The sequence below is a fragment of the Cololabis saira genome, chromosome 3 (assembly GCF_033807715.1).
Source record: "Cololabis saira isolate AMF1-May2022 chromosome 3, fColSai1.1, whole genome shotgun sequence".
NCBI classification, from domain to species: Eukaryota; Metazoa; Chordata; class Actinopteri; order Beloniformes; family Belonidae; genus Cololabis; species Cololabis saira.
The window spans coordinates 51,155,799-51,167,417 of record NC_084589.1 but is presented as its reverse complement, the minus strand read 5'-3'; positions in this window follow the sequence as shown (position 1 = coordinate 51,167,417).

Below are 11,619 nucleotides of genomic sequence, written 5' to 3'. Positions count from 1 at the left end.
GTGCTTAAACATTGCTAGGGTATTTACTGGCTGACTGAGCGTCTGATCAGATCGGCATTTTGTGACCCTCCATTCATTGAATGTTTCTCTTTTCATTAAAACTCCAGAAAGACAGCTGAGTGTGTCCTGACTTTCATTTTTGAACACTCTATTGGACGAACAACAATTTTTGCCACCACAATTTGGCGGCCCACGAAGGGACCCCATCTGTGAGCGGATTTTTCTTTTTTTTCCCTGTGGATCGAAGGTGATTAAAGTGCATGCAACAACCTTATACTCCCCCATCAAGTGAAGGTCAAGAAGAGGGCCTGACGTCCGGAGGATTTGACAGAGTCCCCTCACCGATTGGGGTCTAGCGAACTCGGTGGCTACAGAAACACCTTGCTGTTCTTTCGGGTGAGGTTTGAAGAAAGAAACGGCCAAAATAAGCTGCGCGCGAAAGTCTCCTCGCTACCTACTGCATCACAGTAGTGTCGGCAGACGTGCCGGACCCTGAGCTTTCCTGCAGGCGGAGGCCTTGTGTCAGAGAGAGGTAGACTTACTCCAAGTTTGGAACTTTGGATCTGGGTTTGGGGAATCTAGAGTGACCAGACTGGGTCTGGGGGCGACTTAGGGCCTTATAACACTAAGACAGGTAAAGGAACTGACTAGGGGTGGGGGAAAGTGCCGGCGTGGGTCCGGCGGACACGCGAGGCTGGCTGAGGGCATTGCTGCAGGACACGTGAGCACCCAAAATACACAAATACACATACGCACAAGAACCATGTTTTTCGTTTATTGTAATAATTAATCTGATCATCAACCAGTATTTTGGACAACTGCGCCGTAGTTTCGTGGGAGCTAATAATTTTTACTTTTTGTTGCCTAAAAACCCCATTTTTTTTCCCACAAAGGAAACGTTAATCAAGCAGACAATCCTAAGTACCCCCTGACCGCCTCAAAGATTTAACAGGAACATTTAACAGCAACCTTGCAGGTTTGGATTGTTTAGGTGTGTGTACAAAATGTCCAAGGGGAAGGAAATCAGCACACTCGTCTGTATAAGATTATAAAGTAATTTATTAAAAAACTTGGAATTGAGTATTGTTATTCTCAATTCCAGTCTCTGGAAAGCGTCTAGAGACAACTTTTGTTGTATTAGACGCTATATAAATAAAATTGAATTGAGTTATTGTGTCAGGAGAGATTATTCATGATGTGTGGGTACACACCCCGCTGCTGTTGTAGCTGCTTGCCCGTAATCAGTATCCTCTCAGACGTGATTATTAATGAATAAAGAACTTCAAGTTACGTGAACACAATCGTAAAATTAATAGGTGTCAGTAATTTTACTCATGCCGAACTGTTAGTGAGTTAAAGGCTACATTTTAATACTTTCGGCTGTTAGAACACTGTTGCAGGGGCTGATTTATACTTTTTGCTTTATTCTGCAGCAGGAAAACTCTTGCATCACATGCTGGAACGCTTCATTCACAGTTAAACTAAAACTAAAACTACAAAAGAGGTACAAATAAGATTAAGTAATATAAATGGACCAGAAGTGAAAAAGATTCGACCTGAATCAACATACTATTTCTGTCTCAGGTTCCAGCAGAGAATAAATGGTTTTCGGTTGTTGACCTTTCCAACGCTTTCTTTAGCGTTCCAGTGCATCCTGACAGTCAATTTTGGTTTGCTTTTTGTTTTGATGGTAAAACGTAAACGTTCACTCGTGTGGGGTCAGCACGACGGATCAAGCAGCCGTGCTGATTTCAGCGACAAGGCTATGGTCCTGCGCCGATCCGAGGCCCCGTCAGCTGCCAGGAGGGGTTTATTGACAATGTTGCGGTCTTCCAACATTGTGAAGTAAAGTTTCGATTGTTCACTCAAGATCAGCGCTAAAACCAAACTGTCAAAAAGGAAACTTAAGATGGCTAAAATAGCAGACAAATGGTTAAGCTGAAACTTATTCCTAAAAGAATTTTCTAAAAGACTCTTCGAGTCGACGAGAGACGTCCCTTAAACTAGGAAATAAAGATTTTGGAAAAAATTAAAATAAATCTTGTGCTAAATAATATACGGAACTTTAAACCTTCGAAAACAACTAATTTGAGGCTTAAAGCATGTTATAAATGGGACAATGTCCCTTCAGATAGATAATGGCGTAAGAAATATGGGTTTTGATGGGAGATTGAAAATAGAAGAAAAGGGAGCTGCTTCAAGCTGCAGCAGGGCCCAAGGTCACGCAGTGTTTGTGTGTGTAAACGTGTGTGTGTGTGTGTAAACGGCTGTAGTGTGTGTGTGTAAGCTCCGTGTTGCCTGTCTGAATGCGCGTTCACGTGAAGCTGCGTGGATGAGAGGGAGGTGTTATCTCATTTCCTTTCTGTTGGCATTTATTTTGTTAAAATGGTGCAAAAAATGGCTTCCTGATGTGGTGTGGTCTGTGTCTGACGAGGGAGATTTTTGTCTGCTGGACAACACAAGAGCTTCAGAGGACTTTTTGGCTAGTATTTAGAAATGGAATAATATAGTTTTTTTGAATCATTCTAGACCCTGAATGGAGGCATGGTGACGTAGAATTGTCAAATTGGGTTGATTCACCATTCAAATGGTTGCAGATTACTTTTGTGATACTGTATTCTACCCGGATTGTATGGAAATGGGATTCTTGCCATTGCGAGTATGAGCTGTGTACAGGGGTTAATTTGTGCCGGATCCTGCCGGAACAAGATCCGGCACCTCTCGATTTTGGCCTCCCTGCGTTCCGGGACTTATTTGGGCAGATCCGGCACCTCTCGTATATATATAAAACAATAATAATATAAAAACGTTTTTTTTTAATGTATAAAAAATAATAATATGCATAAATTCATTTACAGAACAAATCCCAAGCATTTCATGTTGTTTATAAAGATTTAACGTCATTTGAAAGAGCCGGAGATTTGTTGATGCAATGAAAAGATGGGCCAGCAAACCACGCCCCCGACCAAAAAAACTTTGGAAATTTGCTGGATCTGGGGAGCCAGCAGCGAGCAACGCAAACATGTCAAAAAGACAGCTGAATTTACTGTCTTTTTTCCAAAAGAAGGAAGAGTTGCATGATTCTTCAAAACGAATCAGAAAAGCAACAAGCGGCGATGAGGGCAGCTGCAGCACAATCAATGTGCTCCTTGCGCCGCGGACACATACACATGAATGGATTTGTGTCGGTTGCTGTGGATTATGTTCTCACTACAAATAAAAAAACGGGCTGAAGCCCCCCCAAATTTGATCTCAGCCCCCCTAAAATTAAGAGGACATTTTTCCCTTTCCAACGATACCAATATTGTGTTTGTACAATTTAAAACGGCTTTATTTTGGGGTTGATGCAGCCGCATCTCTCTGCCTGCAGTCACTGCACTGTGCAGCAAGGTCCCGCCCACAGCTCCGTCTGATTGGTTACACACAGAGACAGGCACGCGAAACAGCCAATCAGCGGTGGAGGCTGTGCATGCTCTGTTCTCACACAAACAGAGGGGAGAATAAAAGTTTAGCCGGGTAGAGAAGCTCCGGAGAGGATATGTTTCCAAGGTAAGTTAAGGCAGCAGACACCCTATTATTGTTATTCTAGCTTTCCAAAGTGCACCAGATTGATGCATTTAAATGCATTATGCTCAAAAAATTTCCCGGGGGGGGGGGAGCGTTCCCCCCCGGATCCCCCCCCCCCCCCGGTACCCCCTCGATGTTCCGGGACCTCTTCATTGACAAATTAAGCACTGGCTGTGTATGATTGGATTGATTGTGACACTGGGGTGGAACATATCAATCATTTTTCTTTATTTTGTCTGTCGTGAAGTCACGTACTATCACCAGAGACGAATGTGTTAAAGCTACTCTGGCTCCGTTGACCCATTTTGGCTGAACAGGGGCATAAAGCCAGCCTGTCCAAACTGCAGTTTGCTGCCACAGAGGTTACGTTTCTGGGTCATGTCATTTCGGGGGAGGGCAAATCCCTCTCACCTGGCAGAATTAAGGCCATTCAAAGAAAAAAATGCCAAAACCGGTCACTAAGAAACAAATTATGTCATTTCTGTGCTACAATGGCACTGTAGCACAACCTCGCTGTAGCAGAACCTCCCTTGGTCCGGCTGGTTAAAATAATGATTGCACTTTGAAATGTATAATTAAACAGTATAAATAAATACATAAAATTTATAAATCATTAACACTTAGGGCCAATCCCAATACACCCCCTACTTTCTTCCACTAGCCCTCCCTCACTATCACTACCCCTAAAAAATAAGGCACAGATTTTAGGGCACTTGAAATCTTCCCAGGTCTGTCCCAATACTCCCACTACTCCTACTTTCAGCACCACCACTAATCAGGAAGCTGAGAGCCAAAAGCTGTTTTAATGTCAGCTGTAGCGCTGTTAATATGCCACTTTATTAAGTTTTAATATTTTTTCCAGGCGTAAAAGTAACCGTTAAGATCCCCAACCTGGGCTCAGTTTATCCAAATAACGCCTGTTAAGAAATTTGATCTGATGTTTTCGACGATGATAAGAGCCGCCGGCTCAGAGCAGCAGCAGCAGCAGCAGCAGCCGGAATACAGACGTGATCGCCGGGTCAACCTGCTCTGTCGTCCCGGGGAGAAACCTGCAGCTCTGTGGAGAATTACCGCTGGCTGAAATAAATCATTTAGGAAGATAAATGTTGGTTTATTAATCGTTAAATCGACGCAGAGCCTACGGCGTAGGGTACGGCGTACGGCGGGCGTTGCCGCGTAACCTACGCCGTAGGCTCTGCGTTGGTGTAACGCGGAACCATAAATCAGCCTTTATTCTGGCGAGGTTTGAAAAAGATTTCGCAACAACGGGCAAACGAATTATGTACATTCACTGAGTGAATATTATGAAAGTAAAATATATATTTCTCGCTAGAAATGTAATCAAAACGCATTTTTATGCAGAAACTAACTCAAAATATTGATTTTATTCACTAAAAAATAAGAACTGTCTGCCATGTTTTTTTTTTCCATTCAAATGGCCCTAGTTCACCTAGGGTGCATCCGAAAACCCTCGATCCGTAGGGACAGATTCATAGCCACTACACTCGTTTTCTCCACTACCCCTAGGTGAAAAGAGGAATCGGGACACCACTACTCTCACGGGAACGCGCAAAATTTAGGGCTAGGGCTGAAGGGTAGGGGTAGGGGGGTATTGGGACAGGCCCTTAGACATCATGGAGATGCAGCAGGAGCTTTCTGCACAGATGAGAAAGGTGATGATCAGGGAAAAGTTGAAGGAGCAGGAATGAAAAAGAAAATTAAAAAGTACATTAAAAAGAAAAAGATTAACAGAGAGAAAAGTGAACAGATCAGAACTTTGGTTTACCGTATCTCAAAATGTTTTCAGCGAATCCCTTCTCCCGCAGGACGAGTCTCAGGTGGAGCATCTCTGGAGGTGGAGACGGGTCCTGGTCGGCCAGCTCCTTCATCTGAGACGTCACCTGCAGGACAGACACCGTTACTAGTTACTTCATTAAAAAGTAACTCAGTTACTTAGACCAAAAAAATAATAATTTACTATGAAAAGTAACTTTTTAGTTACTTTAAATAAAAACATTATTTTAAATGCTCCCATTAATGCCCCTCTAGCCTTCATTTCAGCAGGTTCTGTGTGGATTTGCATTGTGCATCGTGTTCTGCATTCTGATTGGCTAAACAGTCGCCCCGCTTCTTCACTTCCTGTATCAATAACGTTGGTTGATAGCAACAAGCTGAGAACGACCAATGAGCTTCAGCAGCAGCTCAAGAACAGAAGCCTTTGATGAATCGTTCTTTACAGTCTCAGATATAATACATGGTGGCATTTGGGTTTACAAGAATCTTGTTTCCCAGAAGAAAAAAGAGCGACAAAACGACCTATAACTATGTTCTTCTCTGGAAAAAACACTCCTGCACCGTGAGCTTTAGAGGAAAAAGCGTGTGGGGAAAAAAAAGCTTCACTGTAGCCAGAAATAACGGAGTAACGCACCGTTTGGTAACGGTAATTGAGTTACTGAATTGGGGGGTCTGCAAGGGTCTGCAACCCAAAATATTTTAGATCCATATTGGACCAAAAACACAAAAACAAATATGTTTGGAGCCGCAAAAAATTAAAAGTCTTGTATAAACCTTAGAATGAAGGCAACACATGCTGTATATATCTATATTAGTTATAACTGGAGGAAGATTTCTTTTTCATTGTGCACTTCGAGAAAAAAGTCGAAATCTCGAGAAAAAAGTCGAAATGTTGAGAAAAAAGTCAAAATGTTTAGAAAAAGGTAAAGATTTCGAGAAAAAAGTCGAAATGTCGAGATTAAAAAAGGGAAAAAAGAGAAAAAAAGGAGGAAGAAGAAAAAAGAAAAAAAAGGAAAAAAAATAAGAAAAAAAGAAAGAAGAAAAAAAAGGTCAAACATTTTTGAAAAAGCTCCAGGAGCCACTAGGACGGCGCTAAAGAGCCGCATGCAGCTCTAGAGCCGCGGGTTGCCGACCCCTGCATTACAGTATTAGTTACTGGCAAAACTAACGGCGTTACTGTAACGCGTTACTAAATAACGCGTTAGTCCCAACACTGCCGGCTGGAGGCCGAGCGGCGCGGCGTCTCACCTGGGCCAGGACGCTGAGCAGCGGCAGCAGCTCGCTGACGCCACCGGTCTTCTCCACCGTCTCCGTCAGCAACGCCTGGTTCTGCTGCAGCTGCTGCACCGCCAGCATCCGCCTCTGGAGGCGCTGCTGCTCCTCCTGGTGCACCGTCTGCACTCACACACACACACACACACACAACCACACACACACAGTAAGAGAAAGATTACTTTATTCTTTATTAATATTCGTAAGAAATGTATCCATATCAAAAGTTCTGTACAAAAAATTATGTTACAGTTCAGAAAATCACATCTACAGCACAAGACTCTGCTCTCAGAGGGAACTTTTACTGCCAAAAGTAAAGACAAACTCTGGTAAAACAACGGTGATGTACAGATACATTTCTTACAAATATTAATTAATATTTGTTCTATATTAATAAAGAATAAAATAATCTTTATTCTGTCTGCATGGAACCCACTTCCCAAACTATTAACATAAAAGAATTACATTTTTTAGTAAAGAAAGATCTCTTGAATAGATACATACAAAACTTATTATAATAAAAAAAATAATGTAGATAGTATATGGGTATGTGTACAAATGTATATATATACATATGTATATATATATATATATTAATGAATATTTATTAAAAATGGTTATTGGTGCAAACTATGATAACTATACATTGTTTGAATTTGTTGATGTTATACAATGTATGAATTATTGTTTTCATTTATATCTAAATGTTAATGTTGTGTTAATGTTAAATGTTCGAAAAAGACTATTTTTTTTAGTTTTTCCCTTTCTTCTTTTATATGCTACCTCTTTAGGTTTGCTGTAAATGTTTTGTTGTAATGTCGTGTGTATTATGTGCCGGAGCCCGGGAAGAATAGCTGCAGTTCTGCTGTAGCTCATGGGGATCAGAATAAAACCATGAACAGCACGGGTTCAGGAGGCGGCTAGCGGAGCAGCAGAGGTCAAGGGTCAGAGGTCAGAGGTCAACTGGGAGGAGATTACCTTGATCTCCACCCGGAGCTGCTCCATCCTCCTCTTCAGGAGGTGAACCATCTTGCTGTAGCTCCTCGCCACCACTCCCGTCAGGAAGGACTGCTGCTGCGCCAGAACCTGCAGCCTGGAACACGAGACGCAGCGATCAGAGACGGAGCTGGAAACTCCAACTGGAGCTCTTCATCTACATCATCATCATCATCTACATCATCATCATCATCATCATCATCTCCATCATCATCATCATCATCATCATCATCATCCTCCAGACTGGAGCTAAAGCCTGGATTAAGGTTCTGCGTTAAACCAACGCAAAGCCTACGCCGTTGCTGTGACGCTAGGGCTGGGCGATATATCGAGATTTTAATATATATCGATATATTTTCAAACGCGATATGGTACGAGACAATATCGTTTATATCGATTTAAAAAAAAAAAAAAATGTTTTTTTTTTATGATTTTAATATAGCTTATTTTGTGACAAATTGACTTAAAAGGAGCTTGAGGCTCCTTTTAAGAAATGAGACTCTCTAGCGCCACCCTTCACCACGACGGCCATTGGGGGTACTGCAGCCAACAGTGAAGCCGGCACGGGAGAACGGGGAGAACGTGCATGCAGCGTCATGTGACGTCACATCCGCAGGGCAGCGCGGGAAATTCGGGACCGAATTGCAGCACATTTTGCAGCACACAGCCTGTTAAAGGCAAAGGAGAGATACACTAGAGGAAACATTCTTTTGGGTTTGGAACGCTTCATCTGACATTATTACTAGAAAACTTAAAATGTATACGGATTTTTTTCATAAATCCTGCCTCAATCCGGCCTCAAGCTCCTTTAAATGTTTTATTTGAGATTTGCACAAATGTTTTATTATTTGCACAACTGTCAACCTCAGTGGAAAAGTCTGCCTGTTACTGTCTACATTGTATTAATTGTACAGTGTAATTTACACCAACGCAGAACCTACGGCGTAGGTTACGCCGTGCGGCGCACGTCGCTGTGTAACCTACGCCGTAGGCTCTGCGTCGATTTAACGCGGAACCATAAATCAGCTCCGGAGCCGGCAGGCAGAAATCTAGAAATTTTCGGAGCAAATTTCTTAACAGGCGTAGCCACAACTGTTAGATTTCATCTATTAAACCAACATTTATCTTCCTAAATGATTTATTTCAGCCAGCGGTAATTCTCCACAGAGCTGCAGGTTTCTCCCCGGGACGACGGCGCAGGTTGACCTAACGATCACGTCTGTACGTGAGCTGCTGCTGCTGTTACCATGGTAACAGCTGCTGCAGCTGTTACCATGGTAACAGCAGCAGCAGCAGCTGCAGCTGTTACCATGGTAACAGCTGCTGCTGCTCCGAGCCGGCGGCTCTTCTCCGAAAACATCGGATCAAATTTCTTAACAGGCGTTATTTGGATAAACTGAGCCCAGGTTGGGGATCTTAACGGTTACTTTTACGCCTGAAAAAATATTAAAACTTAATAAAGTGGCATATTAACAGCACTACAGCTGAATTAAAACAGCTTTTGGCTCTCAGCTTCCTGATTTTAGGGGTGGTGCTGAAAGTAGGAGTAGTGGGAGTATTGGGACAGACCTGGGAAGATTTCATGTGCCCTAAAATCTGTCCCTTCTTTTTTAGGGGTAGTGATAGAAAGTAGGGCGAGTATTGGAATTGGGCCTTTGTTTGGCTTCTGGTTTTTCCGGTCACAGTGACTGCGTTTCCATGCATCAATAACCCTTTTAAAACCTGAATATTAACTAACATTCAAGGTTTAAAGACTGGTAACAAAGAACATAAGATTTCCTTGTATGCTGATGACATTCTTTTATATATCACTGACCCTGAGAAATCTATGTTTTACCTGCAATATACAATTAAACAATTTGGAAGTTATTCAGGATACAAAATCAATTTTAATCAGTCTAGTGCTGTTTTCTCTTCATCTCCCCCCGGGTCGGTACCTCTTCTCCATGTTCTCCAGACTCTCCTCCACCACCTTCTTCTGTGTGCTGAGCGGCTGGATGAGGTCGTGCAGGTGCTTCTTCAGGTGTTCCACGATGTCCGTGACGAACTGGAAGCTGAGAGGACGGAGGAGGTCAGCTTAGGGCTGGGCGATATGGACCAAAAGTCAAATCTCGATATTTTATAGCTGAATGGCGATACTCGATATATATATGGATATTTTTTCTGTGCCATAATTGGGGTTTCCCCCAAAGCATTATAGCATAGCATCTCTGTTAGCATCATTTTTTCAAGAGGCAAACCCTTAAAAAAACAGTCAGTTTTAATACAAAGCCTCGTGCCAAATGTCACACAGGTTCCTTTATTAACAGAGGTCTGCACAATATCAAAATGTATAAAACAAATGAAATAAAAATAAACTGCCTGCATATATAGAATAAAAATGCTCCTTGAATAAAATAAAACAAATATCCCTTTCCTGCATAACAATTAAATTAAAATACACTGTGCAATTAATACAATGTAGACAGTAACAGGCAGACTTTTCAACTGAGGTTGACAGTTGTGCAAATAACAAAACATTTGTGCAAATATCAAATAAAACATTCAATTTGTCACAAAATAAGCGATATCAAAATCCTAAAAAAAAACAACATTTTTTAATAATCGATATAAACGATATTGTCTCGTACCATATCGCGTTTGAAAATATATCGATATATATATTAAAATCTCGATATATCGCCCAGCCCTAGGTCAGCTGATAGAACCTCCACCACGTCCCGGGACGAGGTGGAGGTTCTGGGGGAGACGCACGGCCAGGAGGTCTGTACTAGGGCTGAAACCATTCCTCCAATAATTTGATTACAAAAAATGATGGAAGAATCTTCACTGCCTCGAGGAATCGTTTAATTTTATTGCACCCGGGCAACGTTTAATGCGGCACAACGCGCTGACGCCGCACACGTAAAGGAAGAAGAAAGACCAAATATGTTTGATTTTAACTAAAAGAAAAGGCAGAAAATGTAAAAGTGTGGCAGCATTTCCAGCTGGACACCAAGGCGAACACTGTTGCATATGACTACTGTCGATGCGCGGCTAACGCATTGAGGGCCAAATCCACAAAAGGATTGCGTGGCTTTTGCAGCCGCTAAACCGGTGCAAATGAGACAAAAAGAGAGCGTCTAATTCACAAAGCACCCGCAAAGGGCGCAAACTGCGCTGCCAAGCAAATAGTGTCATGGTGCGCCTGTGCCATTTGCATGCATGTAAATTAGGTAATATTCATACATTCTATGCAAATAAGCCTCATTGCAAAAACCGTCTAATTCACAAAGGCCAGTGCTATTTGCCTTACGCAAAAATAGTGGAGCAAATACCGTCTTTTCGAAGCGTGTATTAACTGCGTGCAAACTCACTCCTCACTCCCCGTCTCTCTGTTTCTCTCTCTCTTCAATATAATTCAAGCCTGTGTGATACTGAATGATATTAAGGGTGAAATCTACAGTCAGACATGACTGTACACAGTCAGATCAAGTGGGGTTGTGGACTTATCTCGGATTTAAAAATAAAAATAACAGGAGCTCAGGATTCATCCATACAGTAGGGGCTGCTTTATTACACACAATTCCACCATATAAACATATAAATCTAGAATGTGTGTGTTTAACAGCTGACCTGTAGGTGTGTGTAGCAAAACACAGAACATGAATTACCGTCAGATCCTGATCTGATCCCGATCCGGTGTTAATGAAGTGACCGGTGCTGTGCCTTGTGCGTAAATGCGCACAGCCTCTTAACATTTGACATTTCATTAGCTTATGTCATACATGCGAAATACTAGAGAAGTACAAATACGTGAAAGTTGAGGCTGTTGTGCTCTCTGGAGTTTTCATTATGGACCAATCTGTGTGCTGAAAGAGAGCACTGGAAACAGCTCCGCTCACTTACTCAGACAAGGGAAAATTGCACTCAGCTGCAAAACTTTATGGGCGTGTTTGCACCGGCATATCATTAGAGCAAAATCTTTTGTGAATAGGACCTTAAAGCGGG